The sequence below is a fragment of the Cynocephalus volans genome, chromosome 1, assembly GCF_027409185.1.
Source record: "Cynocephalus volans isolate mCynVol1 chromosome 1, mCynVol1.pri, whole genome shotgun sequence".
Classification (NCBI taxonomy): domain Eukaryota; kingdom Metazoa; phylum Chordata; class Mammalia; order Dermoptera; family Cynocephalidae; genus Cynocephalus; species Cynocephalus volans.
Window position 1 is genome coordinate 236,456,141 of NC_084460.1, and position 22,579 is coordinate 236,478,719.

At 38.8% G+C, this 22,579-nt stretch overlaps 1 protein-coding gene across 2 annotated transcripts in view; it reads right to left on the reverse strand.

Annotated features, from left to right (window-relative positions):
- Nucleotides 1–22,579, reverse strand: part of STK39 (serine/threonine kinase 39) — a 265,729-nt gene that overhangs the window by 71,470 nt on the left and 171,680 nt on the right. The window lies entirely within an intron of this gene.

The window sequence follows — 22,579 nt, forward strand, 5'->3', positions numbered from 1 at the left end:
CCAGCTGCCAAAAAAAAAAGAAAGCAAAACACAAGCCACAGAATGAGAGAAAATAATCATAATGAATATATCTGACAAAGGACTTACAACTCGGTAATAAGAAGACAATCCAATAAAATATTTATATAGGATCTGAACAGAAAATGTACAAATGGCTAATAAACAAATAAGAAAATGCTCAGTGTCATTAATCAGAAAATTAAAAATTAAAACCATAATGAGATACCACCACACACTATTAGAATGGCTCAAATTTGAAAGACTGACCATACCGAGTATTAACAAGGATGTGGAGAAACTATAGCTCTCATACACTGCTGATGGGAGTGTAAAATGGAAAATTCATTTTGGAAAACTGTTTGGCAATTTCTTTAAAAAATCAAACACACACCTACCATCTGACCCAGCCATTCTGCAACCAGGTATTTTCTAAGAGAATCTAAATATAGTTCACATAAAGACCATACACAAACGTTCATAGCAGCATTACTCATAACAGTAAAAAACTGGGGAAAAAAACCCAAATGTCCATCAACAGGTGAATGAATAAATAAAATATGGCATAAAATAAAACTAAGCTGAATGAAAGAAGCCAGACATAAATGAGTACATATAAAAGTCTATCAAATTCAAACCGATCTATCATTTGAAAAAAGCAGAATAGTGGTTGCCTTTGCCAGGGGTGTAGGGAGGAGGGACAGACTGTAAAAAAGACAAAAGAAAACTTCTCAGGTAAGGGAAACATTCTGTATCTTGATGACTGCCATAGTTTCATGGGTGTGTACGGCTGTCAAAAACCCTTCCAATTGTACACTAAGTGGATGCAGTATATTGTACGCAAATTATACCTCAGTTAAGTTTATTTTAAAAATAAGAAAACTAAAAGAAAATTAAGAAACCTATAATTCACCACCCAGTAATTTAATTTTTAGATAAAAATATTGCTGATATATTACACAACCAAATAAAAATGTTGTACTCAGGCATCCCACCATCCTCTCTTTGGAAGTTTCCCTGGTCCTCTCTATCCCTACCCTAGCCTCCCTACACTACTCTTGGCAGAACCTCGCACCCATCAGCACCCTCTGCATCCAGATTATCCTCTTCATGACAACACCTGCCACACTGCACTGTGTCTAAGAATTATGTGATGACCTCCTCTCAGGGAGCCACTTGTGTGCTGTGGTTTTTACCTTGCTCATCTTTATATTCCTAACATTGATTATAGAACTGATTATATATGTCTGTTGGATAAATGGACAGATGAACGGATGGATGGATGAAGAAATAAAGAAAAAACTAACAACAACAACCACAAAAAAAAAAAAAACCCAGGCTGAAACAATGAATAAGGAATGCTACATAAAAAACTTTTGTAGAATATGAAATTATCAGGAGAATATAAAGCCTTAAGCTGAAAAGGGTCATAGGAGATACTGCACCAAAATTAGCTAGATCTTGTCCTGATCAATGGGCTCCAACCCATGCTTTTCACTAAATTCTCAAGTAAAATCTTGATGCTGATAAAAAAAATGGGATAAAATGAACTGCTTTAGGAACCCTGTACTTGAAAAAATTACTGCCATATAACCTCATTGGACAACATTTCAAAACATAATAACCTTCTCAATAAACTTTATATCTAGATCTCTTCAACTGAAATTTTAACTGAAAAGCAGATTTCAAGTAATAATTATATGATTGATCATTTCTATACTGTTTTATTTTCCCCAGAAAATAAGTCAAGTATAATGTAATCTTCATACCTTTAATTGAACAAATGTTTCTATTTTTGAAAACCTAGGATTATCAAGGACTTAACCCATCATATTGAAACTACTGCTATACATGTCTGTCTCCTCTGCAAAGCTAAAGGTTATTTTCCCTTGGCACTTAATTAGCACTGCCTTGCTATAGAGTAACCACTTAAAAAAATAATCACTGATTTGAATAAAGTGATGGTGGCTCTTTTTTTAGTACATGAATCTGTTAACCCATAAAGTTGCACAGGTCCTGTGCTCATGCCCCCTGAAATTTTATGCATCATGAGAATTAAGGGTATAATATATCTCAAATATATACTCATATTAAATTCCACTTTTAAAAGGGCTGCTTCCAATTTCCCTTTCATTAATACATCTAAATAATGCCTTGGTTTTTAAATTACCTGGTGTTTTGCCTATTTAACATAGTATATAGGAAGGTAAGAATTTGCTTCATTTATTTTTTTAACAAGTATTTAACAAGGTCTTCTGTGCTGGGCACAGAAGGTACAGGGGTGAACAAAATAGACCTGGCTCTTGCCCATGGGGAGCTTACCCCCTAGTGGAAAGATCCCAGGACTTGACCTTGCTAGGTGTGTCCGGGAGGAGCTGTTCCTTTTGACTTGGTTTTTCACACATTTAATATTAACATGCTAAAACTAATATTATTGTTCATGATAAATATGTGCTAAGATTACAACAAAAAATAGGCAATCCTTCCAACTCTAAAAGCTAAACTCTTGGAGATGTATTTAGAATGCAGCATTTAAAATAATAAAAGTCCTAAAAAATACTCCTATGTTTATGGAAGAGAAAACCATCGATCACACCTACTTGGAAACTGATTTGCCCAGGCTAAAATCACTTCTCCTGTATTGTGCAGTATAGAAGTATGGTTCATGTTGAATACAGTACCTGGGAAACAGTATTTCAGGCTTTTTCTTTGTTTTTTGTTTTTAATTGCATGATCTATCCCATAGTCCCTTCTCTGCAGCAAGTTTGCAAGTGGGGGCCCCTCTGTCTGGGTGACATAAAATCAGATTCTTGGAATTTTCCCACAAGAATGGCAATGTTGCTAGTTGCTCATCTGATATCTAAATATAAGAATTACCTTTGATCAACACACAGCAAATGAACACTTTGGGTGGTTGTAAGAACTCTTAATTTGGACTAACTGTTATCCTGTCTCTGTCAAAAGCATTTCCTTACCTTTAAGCTCAGGGCTCTCTCTCAGAGTTGAACGGCATAAAGAAAACAGACCTGAGACTGGTTTAGGCCCTGAAGAAATACCTTTATGCTATAATTCAATGAAGACAAGCCCCTAACTTCTAAGGAGGGTCAATCTAAGAAAAATAAATTCAAGAACATTTTTGCACTTTTTGCAAAACTACAGTAGGTCAAGTTCTCTGCTATGTTATCCAAGGTTCTTTATAGAAATAACCAAGAGATAAATTCTTCTTGAATTTAGTGGCAAGCAAAAGCTTACCTCTCTATATAATCTTTTAATCTTACAAGTTTACTTTTATCAGGAGAGGAGAACTATATAGACAACTATAATTTCCTGGTTGCTAACAAGCTGAAAGCTAAATTTACTTCTCAGTGATTATAATTATATCACTTTGGGTTCCTGGTCCAATTCTCTTTCCACTCTCAAGATAGTTTTAAAATCTCATTTTAACTTCATTTTATTTCTCCTACTTTATGTTTTCGTATCATAAGTTACTTCAAATTTTCTCCGGGAAAAGGCAAATCATTTATATCATGTGGTTACATCAATGCTTACTCAACTTTCAGTTCCTCTAAATATTTCTAGGGTACATCACATCAATCTCCTTTTCGCAAGTCACTATTTATGTGCTATTTTCCATGCACAGCACAAAGCTCCTCTAGTGGAGCAATTCTTGCTTAGTTTAAAACAACACAATTTAAAAAGATATTTTTTTCTCACAATGTTTACTCTCCCATTTCCGATAGGTGGCATACTCTCAAAACACATATTATGTGGAGCATATGGGCCTAGCCATGATTTGACACGAATTGTATGTCGAAGTCCACCAGCATCCTTTATAGAGAGCCTGGGGACTGGACATGGGTGATATTTCTGGCCTCTGACAAAGGAGGACAAAGATCCAGAACTGGAGAAAAAAGCAGAACTGCAAACTGTGTAGGAACCAAAAGAAACCCAAGGAAATTCAAAGGGATCACCAGACAGATCAGCCAGCAATAGGTTCAGAAATGACCTAGGACTCTGGGAAGCAGAGACAGGGAAGCAAGCTGGAAGTGAAAAGCCAGTGGCGGCAGATCCTAGGCAAAAACTGATGATAAACACTGGTGATTGAAGCCTGCAGGACGTGGATGGGTGGCTGGATTCTGTGTTTAACTCATGGTTTTTCCTGGAGGTTTTTTATCTTGCTGGATGTCTCCTTACCTCCTCCCCCACTCCATTTCTCACAAATATCTAATTATTTCAATGCGCAATAAGCAGACATTAAAACTGCAAAGGGGTCAAACGTGAAGAAACTATTTTCTAAACATTTACTGCAATTTCCATACTTCTTGGCCACTGGATTAGTATCACACACACACACCCCCCCCCCCACTTGTCCATCTATCCACAAAGAGTTCTCCCTTTAGACATCATCTTTGCACAGAAGTAAGAAATCTTCCTTTGTACAGTGAAATAACAAACAGATATGTTATGGCACAATTCATATTTCGAGTCAGTTAGCACAGTTCAGAGGTAGGGGTTATGACGGAGCCTAGGCATTCCTGGAGAAACAATAAGAATGGTAACAGCATGTTTCAAGGATCTTAATTCTAGCTCCCTTCCTTCTAATTTAGGAGTTCGGTGGGATATATAGATGAGTTTCTGAGGGTGAGTAAATCTTCTACCTAAACTGCATGCAAAATACTATGTAAATGTTAAATATGCACTTGGGCTGGGAGACAAACTATAGCTTTAACTGATTCTTTAAGCCCATAACCATCCCCCCAAGGTTAAGAACTACCGTATTACTTTTTGACCCCCCCATCCCCACTGCCCAACTCTACCCAATCAATTCTCAACTACCAGACTCTTGACCACAAATACAAAATACAGCCCAAAGCCCACCTTTTACTCAAAAATCAGAGTACATTTTCCTTTATCATTTAACGTGTTTCATTCATTTTTATACCTCCACCATAGTGTTTGACATACGGTGGGCACTAAAAAAAAAAGTCGGTTGAACAAATGGAATTAATTAATGTGAGTTCTACTTATTAGTCACTGATAGCAAAAAAGTCACTCACCATTAACTGAGTTAAGTCTAATCTGGAGGTTGATGATTCCTAATTTTTTAATTGAAAATAAATTTTAAAAAACCCCAGTAATAGAAGCAATTACGTGTGTATGTACAGAAAAAAGGCAAACAAACAACCCCCCAAATATAGCTAAACAATATTTCCCTACTTGATTAAATCATGTTGCAGCTGCTTCTAAATCTTAAAACACAGAAGCAATGCAAATGTGAATTTTCTCTGCAAATTCTCCTGGAAGGAGTGACACAGCAGGAAGGAGTATGATCGCTTACAGTTAAGTCAAAAGCACAACACAGGCACAACTTTTGAACCCTGACAAAGCTGCAGGCCACTGCCCACACAACCACGGTCCTTTTTCAATTCTTTTCCTGGTTTCTGATCTGAACTTTGCCATTGGCACATATTACTCTATGAAGATTTTGATCTTCTCGAAACTTCTGAACTTGTACTTTCAGCAGCATTATTATGTATACTTTAAAGCCAGAAGATTTTAATTTCCTTTTTTTTTTTATTTGCAGTCAGGAGGCTGAAGAGTATCCAGCCTAGAAATCCCCTAGTGAAGATTGCTTTATATAAAATAATTCCCCACATTCACAATTTTTTAATAGCAGAACAATAATAGATGTGGGTATTATTACTGAGGATTTAGCTAGTGGAGAGCAACCTCTCACATCAAGGAGAAGACAGTACTTTATAAAAATAATTATTATTCGTTTCTCTGGGGAGGTTGTTTGAAAGCCCTTGTTCATCTCTGCAATACGTTAGAGAGTATCATTTTTATAGGGCTCCTTTTTTCTGAGGTATGCAGGAGCATAAGTAAGAAATAGGAGCTGACTTTTGAGTGACAGGTCCTTGTAATACTGTCGAGTACATCAAAGGTATTGTCAGTTTAACAGCAGAGATAACCTCTCTTTTAGGTAACCTTAGATTTAATGGACACCTTTATAGTTTCAGCACCAGTAATATAGTAGAGAATGGGATGGTTAAAGAATAGGATGGGGAAAAAAATATTTATTTCCTTTCCTTATCACTCAATAAGCAACTTGAAGTCCCAGGACACTGTCATAAGTTTGGAGTCTTTAAACATGGTGATTTACTGAATACCATCAAGTGAATTCTAGCCTAAGAGAGGTTACTGGACGTTAGCTTGATTTGTCCTTAAAGTAATCATGATAAAATCCAGGAATGTGACCCAAAAGCTGTTTATAAAAAAGATGCTAACAGTGAAACAATTCTCTAAGTGACAGGAAGGAAAGTATAGAAGGACCAGGAGTCTAGAAAAAGATAAAAAAGCAGAAGATTAAAATGTATACTTCACCAAATCTACAAACACCTAAATTCACACACTTTGTTGCACTGTGGTGGGGCAGACCAATGAAACCAGTAACAGCTTTTCGGGAAGGTGAGTGAAGAATTGTCTGTCTAGAGAGGAAGGGGAGGACAGGTCACAGAAGACGGAGAAGATGGGGGAAGGAAACAGAACGCGGGTACTGCTGGATGGGCTGAAGCAACCAACCGTAGCTAAAAGCCCAAACACATAACAATTCCAACAGACCTGCCACCAGAGAGAGCGGTCACTCTCCTTTCAAGTAAATATAAGAAAAATTGAATAAGTACAATGAACAGGAATCAATCTAATAACAGAGAAAGAAAAACATGCAATAAACAGCAAGCTCCTTACAACTTCTATTTGAATACTCAAGAAGTAAATGCACAAATAAAAAAAAATGCATTCCTCATTTACATCTTAGAAACTACGGTAGACAAAAAAAAAAGTTATAAGGAGCATATTGATGTTATTTCAACATCCAGCCTGGTTAAAAAAAAAAAAAATTTGTTAGTCCTAAAGCTGTGCCTTGGTACCTTTTCACATTTCTTCTTCCATTCCTCCCACACCCTATCTCCTTTTAATCTGCAGAGCACAGCCAGGAGCTGCGTGGCAGGGCTGGAAGGCACTCCAGAGCTGAAACACTCAGCCGCCTCCTGACTTGCCCACCCCACACCCCACAGCAGGCCAAGGAGGGAGCCTCGGCTGGCTGATCCAGCTCACACTGACACTCAAAAAACTGCACCATTATTCTCAATTATATTTACTGGAGTAATTCCTTGCATGCTACCTTATATAGTTATTTAGTAGTTTATGTCTTTATTTTCTTAAACTAAAATATAAGATCCTTGAAGACCACGGTTTATGTTTTATAATATTCCCCACAGTAACTTGCCCAGAAGAAGTAAAATATACACAGGAATGAATGGTTCTGTCAGTGGATGTTGAGTGAACCTTTTCCTGTTGCCCCAGAACTGTTTCCTAGGATGCTAAGCTAAGGATAAACAGGAGTCCCATATTCTGAAGAGTGCTGCCAATGGAAGAGGTCGGCCACTCCTTCAAGGCTTACAAATAATTGGCCAAGATGGCTATGCCACCCCAACCACAACTGCTGACTTTCTCAACCCCTCTCTCTATAAAGAAAACATTGGGAGGGCAGGGAGTACAAAGAATTGTCAGTCATGAATCATCAGTCTGGTGAGTGTACTGGGGCTCCCCACTACCAACCCAACTGCAGGTGTCCTCTAGAGAGTCACTCTATAAATCAGAGGTTCCTGCCAGGAGGGAAGGTTGGCATCTCAGCCCACAGATGGATATCTGCTTAGGGAGCATCGATCAGCCCTACCACTAATGACCTGAGGGAGGAAAACAAAACTAGCAAAGACGTGGCAGCGTGCAGAGAAGGAACAGCCTTAGCCCGCACATGCACACCCCACCCATGTCACGGTGTGGCCAAGGGAACAGCTGGAAGTTTGCCAAGGGAAAGCCATCTTGCCATTACCCACTTCTGAGAACCGCCTGCTTACATCTCCAGATGAAGGTAAGAGGTAGAGCTGGCCTATACCCTCTGAAGAGTCAGCGGATCCCACCAGGGTCCCCACAATGGAGCCAGCCTTTGGATGCCTGCCTCAGAGGGCAGCAGCAGCCAGTTAGTCCCAGAGAAGCAGTGACACCCAAGAGGGAAAGCAGCCCAGAAAGGGGATGGGGGGAAGGGGTGAAAGAGCTCACTGTGTTCCCTTCTCAGGTAGAGGGGGCAGGTGGGTAAGCAGATGGGATAAAGGCTAAAATGAATACAAAATGGAAGTTTAAACTAGACTTGACTTTTTTATATCCTAAGTGACTGGAAAATTATGGCCTAATGCCCAAGATGCCCTTATAAAATGAGAAAGCAAGATTCAATAGAATCTTCTTTGAAGGCAGTGACTAAAGGAAAAATTTTCATCCCCGCCCCCCAGAAAGTATAGATTGTTCAATAAACTGATTGAAAAAGAATAAATGAAGGATTACTAAGTATCTTTTAGCCCTGATTTTTTTCAGTACTCCAAATCCCCGCCCTCAATTTTTAAAGATCTTGGAGGAGAGGTGAGAGAAACAGAATGTCTTGAGAAACTGCAAAAGATTCTTCTTAGCTATTTGGATATTGCTAAAAATACTCTAAGCAAACACTACACTTCTCTGCAACAGAGCAGTTAGACTAATGCAGTCAAAAGGCCAATCTGACTAGGTCCTTGGTGTGACTTACAATGTAATAGTTTAAAATGGTATAGCCCATGCTGTGGTAATAAACATTCATTCTAAGCCTTTTAGAGGACTAATAACTCATCTGAACATTCTCAGCGAAAGTTTTCTCTTTCAGGGGAGGGAGCAAAATGGTGCGATCAAGCCACGAAAATAGAGTGAACCAAAGGACAAAACCCCGTCAGCTTTTTGACTGAGCTGATCTTGTACCTGCTCCACTGCAAGAAAACTCTAGAACAAACTCCAGACGAACCTACATAGTTGATTATGTGCAATCCTCACAGCTTCCCCAATGGACAACAAAAGCAACTGGCTGACACGTGGCAAATTCACCAATGTGGGGACTTGAAAAATCACCTTCAAGTACCCATAGTAACTTGCTCTGACATACACAGTTAACATAGATGAAGGGCCCCAAACTGATGAGTGTGGGCCACCAACCCCTCTTTCCCACCGTTCTGTGTCAGAGAAAGTGGTTTGCTCTTACCTAGGGCAGAAGCCCTCCAGTGCTTTTCTTGAAAAGAGATATATCTCTGCAAATAAAAATGAGCCAAAGGGTTTTAAAGAGGACTTACATAAATATTTTTTGGGTATCTCTGATATCCAAGTTCATTAAAAACTCCATCAAAACTCATATTTTCCTTTGGCGATTAAAATAACTTTACTTACCTCACTAGGGAAACTCACTGAGCTAAGTAGATTACCAGGGGAGAATATAGAGTTTTATTTTCTGAAAAAATTTAAAAAGAGTAGGTCTCATATTTGTGTGATAGTCTGATTTCTACATGACCCAGAGTCTGGAAGCTCAGAAGATAATCTCTAGTTACTCTATGCAGCCAACTTCTGATTAAATTAAGATCCTTATCAAGTGATGGGTTTTTATTTTGCCACAGTTCTCTAAAATACAGTAAATATTTTCTACTTCTTTCTTAGTCTATGCTTTTAAATTCAGGTAAGTTAATGTTCTTCATCATCTTTCATAAACATGGGGCAAGCTTGACAACTTTCAAGAGGCTATGTCCAGGCCCCAGGGCCTGAGTAAACAAGCCCTGCTTTAAAACACTAACTAAAAATGAAGCCCTCCAATAACTGGCTCTTGCTTTGTTCTTTCCACTTACTTTGTTGCCAGCTCTTGCTATTCTCCAGTTACATCTCTTTCTAGCCTTCTCTTTCTAGCCTTACCCCCATCTGAATGCCTGCCAACTATCGGCATCCAAACTTGGCACTATATTCAGGTACCGATCATCATCTCTTTCCCCCAACTCTGCAATTCCACAGGTGATTTCTTGTGTAATATTTCCCAAGTGATTTGACCCCAGAGCTTCTTTTACCCATGTGATACCCTCAATAGCATACCACAGACTAAAAGTGGTCAACTCTAGCTATCAACAGGATGGTTTTCATCACTATTTTCAAAAGGAATGACTAGTGACAGCACTGGCAACCAGTAGTCACTGAGTGTGCTGTAAACTATTAGGCCGTTGCCCGGATGCTCTTTGAACTGTCAGTTGATACACAAAGAAAAACAGTGTGAAATAAGCACTGTGGAAGATTCAGTATCTGAGAGTAACCTGAAGAAGGTGGAGACTCCCCCGAGTCAACCAATCTCCCCCACTTACCACTTAACATCTGCAATACACGGATAATGTTGGCTAATGACAAGAATAGAGGCAGCAAGAAAAACAAACTTCAATTTCTGAGTGAGCAAAAGCCCTGATAATTCTCTTACCGTGTTGCCTCCTGTCACCCCAAAAATATTTTTATTACTTTCCATTACCTACATAATAAAACTTAAATTCCATTGCATAAAATCCAAAACCTAGTGTCTGCCAATTTATCTTTCTGGCCTTTTTGTTCATTGCAAACTCTTCAGGGCAGAGTCTGAATGGGTCCTACCAGGATCAGAGAACACAAGTTAGAAATCCTGCTTAGGTACTAAACAGGAGTGTAACTCTCTAGGCAAGTAAATTAACTTCTGAGCTTTTTAAAAAAATTTTTTTATTTCATGGGATTGTTTGAAGTAAAGGAAATGAGGCAGTGGGCATTTAACACATTGTCTTGCACGTGGTTTGCAGGCAGTAAATGCTATCTATAATAGTAATTATTACTCTAGCCACTGACTTGAGAACTTGTAACTCCTTGACTGTGCCTTCTACTGTATAGGGTGGCATTGTTTGTAACAGTGTAGAGTTGGAGACAATCTACATGCACACCAATAGAGAACTGGGTGTTAGACTCTAAAGGAGGGGACTGCATGGGAACCAGGGATTCAGATCTCTACCACAGAAATATCGTAGGAAGGCATACCTTAACTTTTAAGCATCTTTCTTATCAGCTAGAAGGGATGAAATGGGCAATTGCCTATTTCCATATAATATAAAGCTAAAAAAATGTAAGATTCATATACATTTATATCTTCTTTGTAGCACTGGCATAAACTGGGCACTCTACAAGTGTTCTTTAACAATAATCCAAGGTTGCGAAAGTTCACTGACCAACTACAGGGGAGTCTGAATGTTAGGAATGAGGCAGGCACTCTATCAGGCCCTATAATACCAAAAAATATGGGACCAGAAAGAAAGCATAACAAAGATTAGAGAAAAACATTATACATCACGAACTAAAGAGAGACAATCAAAATCTTCCTCTACTATCAGAACAAATGCTACCAAATATGTCCATGGCCGAATCTTAGGAACCTGTGAATATGGTACCTTATGTGGCAAAAGGGACTTTGTAGATATGATTAAATTAAGGACCTTGAGATTGGAGAATATCACAGATGACGAAGGAAGGCCCATGCTAATCATATGGGTCCTTAAAAGCAGAGAACCTTTCCTGGCTGTGCTCAGAGAAAGAAATCTAAGGACAGAAGCAGGGTCGGAGAGATGTCAAGTTGCTGGCTTTGCAGTTAGAAGAACAGGGCCAGGAACCAAGGGTTTGCAGGCAGTCTCTAGAAGCTGGAAAATACATGGAAATAGGTTCTCCCTGAGGGCCTCCAGCCCTGCAGACACCTTAATTTTAGCCCACTGAGGCTCACTGTCATATTGCATGCAGGTATTGCTATTCCACACTGTACCCCCACAGATATGTGCAATCAATTATGTTTTAATTAAGAGACAAAGAGAGAGAGAGATTCATGTTGAACTTCTGACCTATAGAACTGGAAGATAATAAACTTGTTGTTATTTTAAGGCACAAGGTTTGTGGTAACTAGTTATGGCAGCGATAGAAAACTAACACAAAGACCAACCGATGAAATTCACTGGGCAGCAGAGATTTCCCACAATATCACCAGTTAACAACTGCATGAATTCTGCAAAGGAGAAAAGAGTTTTTGAGCACTTTGGGGATTGCAAAATAAAGTTGAAATTATATTCCAGGAAGTCTGGTTTCAATGGGGAAAGAAAAGTTAACGTCAAGAAAGCCCCCAAACTGAAACATGCTTGTTACCTTTCCAAGACTCAACAGTTCGAGGAAGAAGTCTTACCACTCACTCATTATCTCCAGGGATATGGTAACTGAGAACTGAAATAACTTTGCAAACAGGCTCCAGAATTATTCAGCTCTGATCAAGAGGACAAGTCCTAAGAGACAACCTTCCCTGATAAAACTGGAGGGAAGAATTTTTAGAATGCTAAGAGCAGCAGGTTACCTCATCAGCAGCTAGGAAAGGTGGAATATAAAAAAGGATAAGGGAGACAGGCTCTGTATAGCAACAGAAAGGATAATTTAAAATACTAATGCATTTGTTAAAATTTCATGCTCTTACTAGCCAAGGTATCAGGTAATTAACATTGACTTAAATGCCACCAAAGCTTTATAAAGTAACCACTATTTTTAACACATTTTCTCTTCATGCCTATCTGTGCAGTGACATTAAAAGGCTCACGAGAAAGAAGTAAGAGTTAGTGGAAGATGTGGGAGTCTTGGAAATATGACCACATAATGGGTCCAGCAAGTAAGACCAACTGCCAGCCACAGCACTGTGGCACTTACAATGAAAGGAGAGCAAGGAGGCTTCCTTCCACTCAATTCTTAAGCCTGATGTTGGGGTTTGATTCTTGGCACTGGCATTGACTGGCCATGTGACATTGCACAATTCACCCCACTTCCCTGGGGTCACATGAGGGCTCCCCTGACGACACTCTACATTCAAGATACAGTCACAGGGAGGCTCCACAGAGGCATGCCAGCTTCCACCTTTTTGCTGCCTACAGGTGTCTGGCTTCACCATCCTTTCAGTAGCAAAAGGTGGGATAAAAAAGAGTTTTACTACAGAACATTCTACCAGAGAGGGGTCTGGGCTAAGAAGCATAACCCACCGAGGCTTTAAAACATGAATGTTGAGCCTTGGTCCCAAGACCCAGAGGTAGGGACAGCCAGTAGACACTGGTGACAAGCCTAGCGAAAGTAATCCAAGCTGGGTATATATGAATGAGGGAAGAGAATGCTCATGCAAGTCCCTCATTCTGCATAACTTCTTTTATACCTCTGCCACAGAAACTGTGCTTGCAGTTCTTACAGCACAAAGTCCATGTTTGTTTTCAAGGCAGAGTATTTAAAAGAACAAAATATAGAGATTACGTCCGAAGTATTAACTTCCTTGGGAAGTGCTGTAGATGAAATCTAGCAAAGTATATTTTGTGCACATTTCCATTATAATGTCAAAAATAAAGAGCTGCAAGAAAAAAGAATCTTGTGAGGCATCTTGATATTAAAGTTTGTAAACAGACCCTTAGTTAAGAATCATGTGTAATAACGTATTTATTAAGGGTCTGTCATATACTAGATATTATGTCTCTAAAAACATGAAGGCAATCTCTCATCTCCTCCAACTGTGATGTCCCACAATGTCACTTCCTTTAATCTCAGGGTGCTCACAGCAAGTGGCCATTGGAGGATTTTTTAAAAGAATGGCTTCAAAATGGAACCCCATATTTGTGTTCTATCATCGGTGAGCAAGTTACATTCAGAAATCATTCATTTTTGTAGCTTCAGTGCAGAGCCTCAGTTAAAACCCTATTCTAAGAACTCAGTCCTAATCGAGAGTGAGAAAGAGATATCTGCTGCTATAAAGATGGTGACATCCTCTGCTGCCAAGAGCCACAACCAGCCCCTAAGTAATCCCCACGTGCTTTGATACTGGGTTTACTCAGGTTTCTCAAAGAGCATTTCACTAAAGTCGAAATTCAAGGCTGAAAGGGATTTTTCTACTGGGCAATTTTCAGACATTGTTTTTACACAGAGAAGCTTTTTATGCTGCAATACTGAAAAACTGGGAACTCCTTAAATATCAAATAATACTTTTTAAGTAACATAAATTTTGGTACATTCAATCAAAACATAAGGCAGTCCTTTAAAAGGGCTATATAAATTTATATTCACAGATATGGAAAGATTTCCAAGACATATTACTAAACAAAGCAGATTATAAAGCAATATGTGTTAATTTATAACAAAACAAATTGTTTAAACAATAACATTTTAAATAAAGTACACATTAACATGTATCTAGATAAAAGTCTAGAAGACTATCAAGAGGCTAGTAATGATTTATCTCTGGGTAGTAAGATAATGAATGATTTTATTTCTAGTTTTTTTCGTTTAATTTATTTTGATTTTCTAAATTCCTGTGATGACCATATATGGCTTGAAAATAAAGTAATAAATTTCTTTAAAGAATTTCATACATTCTCTGTTGTTAAAAGTATTTGTGCTCACAATGTCTTCTTGCTCTGCTGCCAGAAAAAAAAAAAAATGACATGATCTCACAACGAATGACTTTTAATTTTTCTACTTCGCTTCTCTTATATTACCAGATTTTTCTGAATATAAACCTTCCTCTTCCTTAAGCATGTTTACTGGCCAAAGGATTTTATATATGCAAAAGGCAACACCCACCACTGTTCTATATTGCCTGTAAGTACACCACCTCCCAGTACCATACCATCAATCACACTGGACTAGCATCAGGAGATCCAGATGCCAGCTAACACAGGTGAGTCAGCTTTGTGACTGTAGGAGAGCCCCTTAATACCTCTGGTCTGTCTTTTTCATCTGTCAGTAGCAGACGTAGGACAAAAGGAAAAATTATACTAGGCAAGTGATATGACAGTGCTTTTAAAATTATAAGGCACTACAAATGCTGGTTGCTATTTGCATCATCATCTTTAGTATACCCCCCCATAAAAATATTTTCAGGTATTCCTGTCACAATATTTAATGATGAGTTTGTTGCGAAGCATTGTTAAAAGAATATTTATGACAAATGTTCATGCGAAGACAGGTAAATGTAACAATACTGCGTACCCAAGCTTCTCACTGCATTCAAAATGGCACTGAATAGAGCAAGGCCACAGAGTCAAGTGCAGGAGAACAAGCACGACACGTTAAACAGACTGAGGTTCAAGACCTGTGTCTGCTTCTTATGAGCTTTATAGTGTTGGACAAATTACTTCACAGCTTTAAAGCTACATCTCCTCAAAGCTCAGTAACAACAGTACTGGTGTTAAGGAGGTTTTATGATGATTAAACAAGACACAGCACATAACATGCTTATCATAGTGCTCAGCACATAGCAGGCACTTCATGTTTTTGAATGACGCCAGTAACAATAAAGTCAAGAATGTGCAACAATTACTCCAATTCTCAAAGGAAAGAAAATAACAAAAAGAGGACATCCAAAAAATGAAGTAAAACACAAGTATTTTTCAGATTAAATAACTGTGTTTCTAATATTTTGGTCCCCACATAATAATACAAAAGCATAGTCTTGTCAGAAATAATTTAAGACTGGTAAGCCCCTTACCAAAGACCACAGCCTGAATCCATGCTCCTGGACTCATCTTACCCATTACTCTTTTCAAAATTTAGTTGTTGAAAAAAATAAACACTGGTTACTATGGGAACAAGCTAACCAAAGATAACATCCAGACAAAGGGCTCTCACCTTCCTCTGACTACCCACAGCTCTTCTTTTTATCTGTCCTCTTATTGCACTTATCAGTTTCTACCTTGTATTAGAGTCATCTGTGTGGGGTCTGATGTCTCCACCTACACAGTAAGCTCTTTGAGTGCTGAAACCCTGTCGTATTCATCACTGGATTTTCAACAAAGCCTTGCAGAAAGAAAGCAGTAAATAAGTAGTTTGCTGGTGGGGAGAGAGAAGAACATGTACTAAAAAGCACTGAACCACTGAACACTATGCCTACACTATTTAACCTTTTGGGAAAAAAATTAATCAAGCCTCCCAGCTACCTGACTATTTAGAATTATGCAATTAACCCTATTTTACAAGCTGGAGAACAGTTTAAGAATTCTAATTCCTCCTGAATAATGATATGATGAAATTAGAATTCAGGCATACTAATGGTAAAACAGTGATCAAACATTGTTTCTAACAGATTTAGCTTTATGAAATCATAATTTACAAAGTCTATTTTTTACAAACAGCTAAGTACATTTTTAATAAAATAATAAGTCAAATTAGGCAACAATTGTCACGCTGAAGGATATACCATTCTCAAGATCATTTTTCCCTACAAGCAGGAAAGCTACTGTGTTGATGTGGGGTCTTTAACTGGTCCATCAATGTCTAATGATACTGCTACATGAGAACAAGGTAAACTCATTATGAGCAAGTTGATGAAGCATACCATACCAGAGTATCTAAGTATAACAATTGTCACAGTTGCCTTCAGCAAAACTGAAAATGCAATCCATAGGGTTGAGCTGTCAAAGTATGAAAAGCATCTAACACAAAGGAATTAGCAATTTAACTGATAAGTTTATCATTTTTCCAAATCACTAAGCCTGATTCTAACAAACACATGTTTTATGTCAAATACATGACTATTTTATTTTATGAAAAATATGGTAAAGGCAAAATATTTACACAATGTTTGACTCAAATCAGAAATTGAATTACCGTCTACTGACGGTGTATAAATTACAAAGTGGCCCACTTGGTATTTTTCTTTTGAGATGTGTTTAGGAGGATTTCCTTATCTTGTACCTGACTTTTGATACTCATTTTTTAATATCATAGATCACATTACCATATACACAATGGACAAGAGAACATTTGCAAGTACATTAAAAAAAAAAGAAAAATCTACATTTCAACTGTCTCCAGCATTTAACATCAAGACCTGAGATCTAATCCTATCTCTCCAATCTTACATATAACATGTTGCTTTTAAAAGGAAATTAAAGTAATAATGTATTTTTTAAAGAAGGAATTGGCCTTTTGCCTGTGATGACCAGAAATGAATAAATAATGGAGAAATATACTACCTATAGCCACAAAGTATTTGTCTTTTCTTTAGAATATGACATTTTGAAAAGTAAAATATTTCCCAATTTCCTACTTACAGAATGAAGGTGAGGTTTACCAGGGGAAATGGGGGGGTAGGTGCGCAGTGAGGAAGGAGGTAGGTCTGTAAAATGCTATGTCAAAAAGAAAGTCGGAGGGACCTTTCCAAGAGGTGGAGAGGGCAGCATTAGTTAAGGACTGATGAAAGGCTGGCTTCAACTGAAGTATCCTACCTGCTAGCCCACGGAGCACAACGCACATAAATGCCCTACCCAGATAGCCTGAGTGGATAAGAAAGGCAAGCATACCGTTTTCCAAAATCCAGTAGCCACACATTGTGTAGACCAGTGATTCACAAAGATGGAATAAGGGCATATATAAATATATATGTACAGTCATGTGTCTCTTAATGACAGAAATACATTCTGAGAAATGCATCATTAGGCAATTTTGTCATTGTGGGAACATCATACAGCATATTGAATACAAACCTAGATGGTATAGCCTACCATACACCTAGGCTATATGGTATAGCCTAGCTCTGACCACCATCATACATGCTTATACTGAAACATCACCATGTGATGCATGACTGTATATTTACATATATATGTATGTAAGTATATGTACATATGCATACATATATATCAGAGTCTTAACATGGAGATGGAAAGAAATGACAAGGATACAAAAGAGGGCATGGATTCCTAAAAGTTTGACAAACACTGCCTAAGAAAAACCTTCCAGCTTCCTATCACACAGGTGGTTTGGGAGATCGCTTGTTTGGGCCAAAACGTGGTACCAATGATCCAGAGTAAATTCCAGACGGGGAATGGGTTATAAAGAATTGAATGGCAGGTTTGTGCTCTTAAGGTGGTTTGCAAGCTCTCTTAGATTTTCTTCACTTTTTTAAATTCTCTTTTCTTTTTTGTTTTGTCTGCTTGAGTTATTTTGAAAAGACTGCCTTCGAGATCAGAAATTCTTTCTTCCACTTGCTCTAGCCTGCTGCTTATGCTCTCAGTTGCAGTTTTTACTTCATTGAATGAGTCTTTCAGTTCCAGGAGCTCTCCTGCATTCTTTTTTATGGCATTTATCTCTTTGTAAATTTCCTCCTTCAAGTCCTGGATTGTTTTTCTCATTTCATTGTGTTGTCTGAGTCTTCTTGTATCTCACTTTATGAATAAAACCCCAAAAGCACAGGCAACAAAAGAAAAAGTAAACAAATGGGATTATATCAAACTAAGAAGCTTCTGCACAGCAAAAGTAATAGAGCAAAAAGACAACCTACAGAATGGCAGAAAATATTGCAAACTATGCATCTGACAAAGGATTCATATTCAGAATATACAAAGAACTCAAACAACTTAACAGTAAGAAAACAAGCAACCTGATTAAAAAATGGGCAAAGGAGCTGAATAGGCATTTCTCAAAGGAAGATATACAAATGGCCAACAGATACATGAAAAAATGTTCAACATCACTAAGCATCAGGGAAATGCAAATCAAAACCACACTGAGGGCTGACCCCGTGGCTCACTCGGGAGAGTGCGGCACTGGGAGCACAGCGGCGGGTTTGGATCCTATATGGGTATGGCCAGTGCACTCACTGGCTGAGCGCGGTGCGGGCGACACCACGCCAAGGGTTGCGATCCCCTTGCCAGTCACAAAAAAAAAGACAAAAAAAAAAAAAAAAAAAACCACACTGAGGTATCATCTCACCCCAGTTAGACTGGCTATTATAGAAAAGACAGAATAACAAATGCTGGCGAGGGTGTGGAGAAAGGGGAGCCCTCCTACACTGTTGGTGGGACAGTAAATTAGTGCAGCCATTATGGAAAACAGTATGGAGGTTCCTCAAATGACTACAGATAGAACTGCCATATGATCCAGCAATCCCACTGCTGGGTATATACTCAAAGGAATGGAAATCACCATGTTGAGGGATACCTGCACTCCCATGGTTATCACAGCTCTATTTATAATAGGCAAGAGTTAGAACCAACCTACATGTCCATCAGCGGACAACTGGATAAGGAAAATGTGGCATATATATATACAATACTACTCTGCCATAAAAAGAATGAAATTATGCCATTCACAGAGACACGGATGGACTTAAAGTGAAATAAGCCAGGCACAGAAAGATGTCTTCGCTCATAAATGGGAGTGAGTGAGAGAGAAAGACAGAGAGAGGAAGGAAGGGAGGGAGGGAGGGAGGAAGGAAAAAAGAAAATATAGAAACAACAATCACAATAATATGTTGAACTTTCAAAAAAAAGAGAACTGTGGTTATTAGTGGTGGGAAAGAGGGAGGGGGCGGGGGGTTAGTGAGAAATTGGTTAAAGGTCACAAAGATTGATTGCATTTTGTAAACATGAATACACTAATTATCCTGATTTGATCACCACATATGGTATACAGGTATTGATTTTCAAATCTGTACCCCACAAATATGTATAATCAATTGTTGCAATTAAAAAACTATCAAAAAACAAACAAAAAAATTGTATGGCAGGGACCAACACTGGATGGCAGGGTTTTGATACTCAAAGGTTGTCAGAGAAGATGGCCCTATGAGGAATGCTGGTGGCAAGAGAAGAGAGCAGGGACTGCCACCCCACACACAAGAGATCAGCTTGATGGCATTCTATGACCCATATTTATTTATGACTTAAACAGTATTTCTAAAACTAGGGCCCTTAGGTATGTTCTCAGAATCCCCTATGAATGTTTTTAAATGTTGTGTTTCCATTTCAATTGTAATCACACACTTATGTTCTGAGACATTAGAATAGCATCCATTTCGGGGACACTTTAAGTTCACAGTCATTAACCTCAAATGATCCCTTGTGCAACCTGTTAATCCTACCACATTTCCCTAATAAATGTACTCTCCTACACAATTATTTCTCCTCTCTTCTCAAACCTCTAATACCTTCTTTTCCTTCCTCACTCTCAGCTGATAACACTCCTTATTTTACTGATAAAACAGAAACAAAAGAAGAGGATTTCCACATCCCCACCCCCAAAATCTAGCAAATCTCCTTGCACCTCCCCCTGCCCTCCCCTTACGCTGCCTTCACTGTCTGATAGATGATGCTCCATTCTCCTGTCTATGGCTGACATCTGCATGGATGCATGGGTATCATTCGTGCTCACCCATTAAGGACATCTTGCAATGTCCCCTCTCTCATTCAACTTTTCCTTCCCTATTAGATCATTCTCTTTAACTTATAAACATACTTCCTAAAAAAACCTCCTTTTCTCCCATATTTTCATTGAACTATCACCCCATCTTTTGCTGCCGTGTATCAAGAATTTCTAGCAAGAGTTATCTGTACTGACAAGTTATCAATCCTTGTTAGCCCGTTCTCCCCTGCCACTCTGTCTTGAACCCAGTTCAAGGCTGTTGTTCCCATCACTCCACTGAAACAGTTCTTGCCAAGGTCAAGACTGTGCTTCGTTTTGCCAAATACAATAGTGTACTTGACCTATTAATAGCACCTGACACAGTTTTTCATTCCTTTCTTGAAACACTTACTCCATTTGGTTTACAGGACCACCACTCTCTCCTCTGCCTCACCAGCCTCTCCTTCTCAATCTGTGGATGGCTTATCTAGGCACCACCTGTGAGAGTGTACCAGTCCACTTCTCTACCTTCTCTCACTCCCCAGATGATTCATCTAATTTCATAGCTTTAAATGCCATACACACCAACAGTTCTCAAACTTATACCTCTAGCTCAGACATCTTTGAAATCATGCATCCAAATACCTACCTGACATTTCTACATAGATGTCTAATAGACAGCTCAAACTTAACATGTCCAAAACTGAATTCTTGATTCCACCCCAATGTGCAAGACCAATTCTCTTGCCCGTCTCAGAAAATAGCAACTCCACTTACCCACACTTTCAGGCCAAATCCTTGAGTAACCTTTGAGTTCTTTCTCTCCAACCCAGAATCCAATAATTGCTCACCACCTCTGTTAGTCCCCACTCTGCTCCAAGTCACGTCATCACTCACTGTATCATTGCATTAGCCTGCCAAGGGGCTCTCACTGCCACTCTATATGGTCTCTATACTGTCTCTTCTCTATAAAGTAATTGCAGGGCTATTTTAAAAATTTAACTCAGATCACATCACTCTTCTGCTCACAGACCTCCAGTGGTTTCCCAACTCTCTAACAGGGAAAACCAAAGTATTCACCACAGGATACACGGTTCTACATGATTTGGCTCCTGCTAACTCTCTGACCTCATCCCTACCACTCTGCCCACACTGGTTTCCTGGCTGTTTTTATCATTGCTTATAACATGCTTCCTGCTTAGAGCCTTTGCTGTTGCTTTTAACTCTGACTCATGAGTTGATTCCTCACTTCCATCAGGGGTCTGTCTGCTCAAATACCACTTTGTTTAGAGAGGCCTTCTATGGGAGGCAGAATTTTAAGACAGCCCCAATATTCCCATTCCCTGAGGCACATGTCCTGAATAATCCTCTCTCTCCCCTTGAGTATGAATGTAGCCTGCAAATATGATGGGATGTCACTCCTGTGATTAAGTTACATCGTGTGGCAAAGATGAAGGGATTTTGCAGATGTAATTAAGGTTCTGCATCAGTTAACTTTGACTTAACTACCAAAAGGCAGATTATGTTAAGGGGACTGGCTTAATCAGGTAAGAAACCATTAAAAGAAAGACTGAGGCCTGGGAGAGGAGTGGACGGGAGATGGTCTACTGCTGCTCTTGCAAAAGCAAATAGTCCCGCTGTAAACTGTCTGTGGAGAGGTGGCCTGTAGGAGTTGAGGGCCCCAGTCTACCACTATAAGGAATGAAATTCTGCCAACAGCCCAAAAGAGTTTGGACGAGGACCTTGAGCTCCAGATGAGCATGCCTTAATTTCAGCCTCGTGAGACACAGAGCAGAGAACCAGCTAAGCTGGGCCCACATTTCTGACCCACAGAAACTGAGATCACAAAGGGTTTTCCACAGCAATAGAAACTAACACATCTTCCATAATGTAGAATAATACCCCCCTTACTTTCTGTCCTCCTGACAGAGCTTTTCTTTCAGAGAACTTGATATATCATATATATAATCTGAATATTTGAAAATTTCCTCTCCCTCGCTCTAGAATGTAAGTTCCTTGAGGGCAAGAAATTTGTCTTTTCTTTTTTCCACTGCTACATCACAGCACCTAAACAGTGTCATGCATACAGTAGATGCTCAATAAATATTTATAGAATGAATGAATGTATTTACTTTAGCACAGAGAGTGATCACAAACATGTAATAGCATTTAACTTTTAACTTTCAAAGGCTATTTCTCAAAACAGAGTACATGGATATCCCCCTTCCACCCCAGGTAATCTGAGAGATTCGTGAGTTTGCATATATGAAAAGCAATAGGTTAAACAAATAGCTTGTAAACATTTAGAGTATACAAACTGCTGTGGACTGAAATGTGTCCCCCTAAAATTCACATGTTTAAGCCCCAACCCCCAATGTGATGGTATTTTGAGATACAGCCTTTGGGAGGTAAGTATATTTAGATGAGATCATGAAGGTAGGACCCTCATGATGGGATTAGACCTTATAAGAAGTGCCACCATAGAGCTTGCTCTCACTTTCTCTCT